We start from the raw sequence: 5213 nt of genomic DNA, 5'->3' as shown, positions 1-5213 counted from the left end.
AGACCAAATCAAGGTTGCCAGAATTTTTTAATGTAGGGATCTTCACACCAACTTCGATAGTTTCGGTAAAAGGCACAACACACGCATTGATTTATCGGCCAACCAGTTGGCCAACCGCTAGAAGCTGGTTGTAAATAAGGAAAAGAACATAGTGATGCGACATTTTCGGATAGTAGCGAAAAAAGACAAGAAAGGTCAAAACATAGTGAAGCAACCGTCCGCTCAGAAAGCAACGAAAACAATTTTTTCTTGTTTTCGTCGCTATGCTCTTTGTTGTTGTTGTAGCAGCATACAAGTTCCCCAAAGGATTTTTGGGGAGTTTTGCTGGAGTGACAGTCCTTGGCCAGATATAAATCTGGGTCGTTCCGGTTACGTAGACCCGACTGTCGTGGGGTCGCTTCTTTGCTTTTCACTTAACTATTCGCTGCCACATTGAAAAATAAAGGTTTCTTTTTGTCGCTCTTATACGTAAATGTATTGTCGCTCTCTTTGTCGCGTCACTTTGCCTTAGGGTCAAAACATAGTGGAGTGGCGAGCAAAGCGAAGAGCTAGCATCGAGCAAAGCTTCAATTACAAACGTGTATGTACGCCAGGGTAGTCAACTCATTTTTGAGAGATCCCCGATTTCGACAATGAAATTCCCCGATTTTCCCAGAAATTTCGTAAAATTCCCCACCCATAGATATCTTCTTAATCACAAAAGAAAAAAAGTATGTATTTACTACTACTTTTACTGGTCTTTCCTTTTTATTTTTAAACGAATAAATCTATGTTTTAATAAACCAAACCAAAATTTTATAAAGGTAGTTAACAAATAAAGAATAAAAAATATCCATGTACATAGATAATATTTACACACATACAGTTATCGAAAAAATTTACTTACACCAATTATTATTTTTTTTGTTATTTAATTTTAGTTATTTTTTTATAAAAATATAGTTTATTCTTTAACAAAAACCATACAAATCCAAGTTCCAGACGTTGTGCAATATTTGAGAAAAATTCAACTTTCGTAAAAATTTCGAACTGTTTAATTGGATTTTCTATAAATATTTAGAGTATGCAGTTTTGTAGCCATCTCAATTCTAGAATAATAAAGTGCAAGTTTCAAATAGCGTTGTTTTATTCCATATAAAAATAAATTATGCTCATTCGCTATAAGAAAGCAAATGCAAAGAAAATTCTAAAAAATCATCGGTAATTTTTAGCCATTTGAAACTTTGTTATACTAGAGTTGATCGAGCTGAAATTCCCCCAAAAAAACGGTCCATTCCCCGATTCCCCACGCTAACTGTACTTATATGTATATATATATATATATATATATATATATATTTATTTATATTCTTATTTGTGTCCACATTTCTTTCAAGTTACATGTTCACGACCGTTCATTTGATAAAGATATACATATGTACTTATATCAATTCTACAATACGTACATTGTAAACCGCAGCTAAAGTAATTCTAAAGTTCAATGGCGCGTATTCATAGTCCAGCAACTATGTCGAAACTAACAAAGTTGCAACTTAAATTTAAGTACAAACTTAAAATTTACCTCTATTCATAGTCGCATTTCAGACTTCTACTAAGTAGTTTCGACTTAGTTTACGATATAACTAAATGAGTGTGAAAATGTATCGATTTTTCTTTACGATATTTTGAAAAAATTACATTTTTATTAAATAATGTCAAGTTTAATCATCGGTTTATGTAATTTTTATTTTCATTCCATGATTATGCGAAAGAATAAGGTATCATTTTATGTTTATCGAAAGCATGGTGTGAAACATACAAATAGTAGATATCTAAATGTTATGCACAAATTTACTTTAAAAGAACTAGCGTGAAACTGACTTATTATTTGAGAATTTATTTAAATTATTCCAATTATAAATTGGTGATTTAGCTTTATTCGAATTGTAATACGCATTTAATTTCTTCTTCCGAATAAAATGGATCGATCTTTGTAAATTTTAATTGGAGATTATTCAATATTATGAAAATCACCCTCTACCTAATTTTTACATATTTCGTCTGTTTTCCCATAATTTGATGAAATACTTCTTCCTAGTAACGTCTTAGTTGCAGCTGCAGCCGAAACTAATGGGGTGTTCACAGTTCGTTCCAAATAGTGTCTCAAAATGTAGACGTCTACATTTTAAGACGTTTTCTAACCGTAAAATCTGTGGTGTTGTTGTTTCCCATACAAAATTGGAAAACGACGCCGTCTACATTTTGTCACACTCAAAGGTATGTTTTTTACGCGTCTACATTTTGCAACCTCGCAGCAGGGTTGCATTATGGCAATACTAATCACATTTTTTTTATTTATTGGGCACGTTTTCTGTATTTGCATTTAATTTGAGCGCAATTTCTGATGAAAAGAAACAAATCAAGGAAAAGAAATAACAAATATTACGAATTGGTAATTAAGTTAAATAATTTCAATTTTTCAGAAACAAAATCGAAAGGCGACATAAAAAATGCACGCAAGGAAGAAATGTCTGGCAACACCAGCAAAGTTTTGAGACGATTTTGCGACGACTGCGAGAAAGGGGTGCTCACAGTTTAATGCTAAAGATGTCTCAAAATGTAGACGTCTACATTTTCAGACACAATTTGGAACGAACTGTGAACACCCCATAAATTTTAAGTTGGTACTTAGTCAGAAAAGTCGAAACTAACTGCCGTCCCTAAATTGGAGCGCTAAGCGTTGCGTTATCCATTGTCAAACAGTGTCATCGCGCGCTATACCCAAATCAACGCGTCGTAATTTTTGACGTTTTCTCAGGTCCTCTCGTTTTTATTCTTATTTCCTCTTTCACTTTTTTGTCCTTTCTCTTTCTCTTCGTCTTCTGCATCCAACTTCAGCACGTAACGCCCTGTCAAAAATGAAAATTCCATTTGCTCGGCGTTAGCGCCGCGTTATTGTGGGATGGTTCATACAAATTGTATGGACCTGAGGATTTTTGACAGTTGCTTGGCGTTTGACGCGCCAATTTAGGGATGGCAGTAAGGCGACTATGAATAGCTTTAGTTGTGACTTAGAATAGTTTCGACTTAGTTGAGTACTAAATATGACTATGAATATGCGCCAATATCTCGTAGTATGCTTAAGGAAACTTATTTGCAGTGTTAACATTCATTTATGTTACTTAAGCTATGCCGGATTCTACATTTTGGCGATCATATACGTACTGCCAAATATTTGTTAGCCTAGTTTTCGAAGAGTAATATTGTCAATTAATAAGCACCCTGTTTGGCGTTGTCGTACGATTTCTGCTAGTCTGTCTTCACACGTTATTCGCACACCTACAACATCACACACTGGAAGTTGTCTGACAGCATTCTTGTGAGAGGACCAGCACTTGCAGTTTGTCTTTTGACAGCATCAAGCTGAAATCAATACATTTTTGTAATTCGCTATTATATCAAATAAAGTTGGATTAAGTTAAGTTGGCACATTAATTGTATAAATCTGACGGATTTATTAATAGCGACGGGGATGGGATTATCCCCATCACATTAAAATTTTGTTTCAACAACGCGCGACTTTGGCAAGAGACACAAAAACTACGTGCAGATATTGAGAGCGGCTACAATCAGCCAGTGAAGGTGACCCTTTTGACCGCTACGCGACTTACTGAAGTTCGGGCAACCTTTTGACATTCAAAGTTAAGTACGTGTACTGGGAATGTGCACAATCATTCAATTCCTCGTTGCATCGAGTGTCAATGCCAATTAAGCTGGAAAAAGAAGCTGCTTTGGAACGAGATTTGTCAAGGGAGGACTCAGCATCTAGTTCAAGAGGAATTCCTGATTTACCATCGAACTCTGCAAGGACTTCAGTAGGAACATTAGAGCCTTTTGACATAAGCCATCCGGAGCATTGGTCCACATACTACTAGGTTCGAGTTGTTCCTTCAGGCCAAAGACATACGGACAGCTGAACGTCAAAGGGCGATTTTTTAACACTAGCCGGTGCCCCATTTATGACCTGGTGTCGTCATTGGCATCCCCCAAGAAGGTGAGTGACCTTCAAATTTCGGAAATTCAAGTAGTATTAACGAATCATTTTTCCCCTCGTTCATCGGAAATTGCATCATTTTAAAAATTCCACAAGCGCGATCAAATGCCAAATGAAACCTTTGCGGAATATATAGCCGCCCTGAGCGTCGATTGCAATTTTGGCGGTGCTTAAGATCGCATGCTGCGTAACCGTTTGGTGTGCGGTTTGCGCGATGAATCCCTTCAACGGAACCTCCTCGCGGAGTCTGATCTCCAATTGCAGAAGGTCATAGAACGGGCTACAACAGCGGAAGCCGCATCAAAGAACGTGCAAGTAATACGACAACCCGAACAAGTGAATCAAGTTGGAAAACGTAATCAGCCGAAATACAATAAAAAGTTTAAAAGCTCAAACAATATAGCTAGCGCATGCTCGATCTCAGTGCTCTCATAGGGAAACAATCTGTTCTGCATGTGGTGTCAAGGGCCATTTGCAACAGTCGATCAATCAGATTTTAAGCTCACGGAGTCGTAAGAAATCTACCACCATATACATCAACCAAAAACCATGTAAGGAAGTGGATTCAGGTTCAGATTATACTACAGTATCTTCTAAAACATTCGACCAATTAGGGCCGGGGGTTAAGCCGTTGCTATACGAGTGCGGTCCTGAGTTGAGGGATTTTCAACTTCATGGTGTACCTATCAGAGGTGGGTTAGATGTTGACATTGAGTATAACAAACGCCCAATCAAAGACTTACCACTTATCATTGTAAATGGTAACCAAAGCAACGTGCTGGGTTGTAATTGGTTTGATGCGCTGGGCATAAGCGTGCAGGGAGTGTTGGAAATTGAAGAATCGCCCACAATCAAACACATTTTAGGCAAATTTGAGCATCTTTTTTCAAAATAACTTGGCAAATTCAGAGAGGAACCAGTTTCAACAAAACAACAACAAAAAAACATCTAACCCATTAGGCTTCCCGCACGCCGTATTCCAATAGCTATTCGTAGTCTTGTTGAAATTAAACTCGATCGTTTGTGCGCTCAAGTTATTTTTGGCCCTGTCGAATACTCTGACTGGGCAACGCCCATCGTTTCAGTTCTCAAAAGCGATGGAACAATTAGAATTTGTGGTGACTATAAGTCTACCCTAAATAAGGCCATGTTGCCACACAATTTCCAAATTCCATCTATA

Source organism: Rhagoletis pomonella, unplaced genomic scaffold (genome assembly GCF_013731165.1).
Source record: "Rhagoletis pomonella isolate Grant_MI unplaced genomic scaffold, Rhpom_1.0 Rhpom_scaffold_00003, whole genome shotgun sequence".
NCBI lineage: Eukaryota > Metazoa > Arthropoda > Insecta > Diptera > Tephritidae > Rhagoletis > Rhagoletis pomonella.
The sequence above is the reverse complement of the archived record's forward strand: the minus strand, read 5'-3'. Positions refer to the sequence as shown.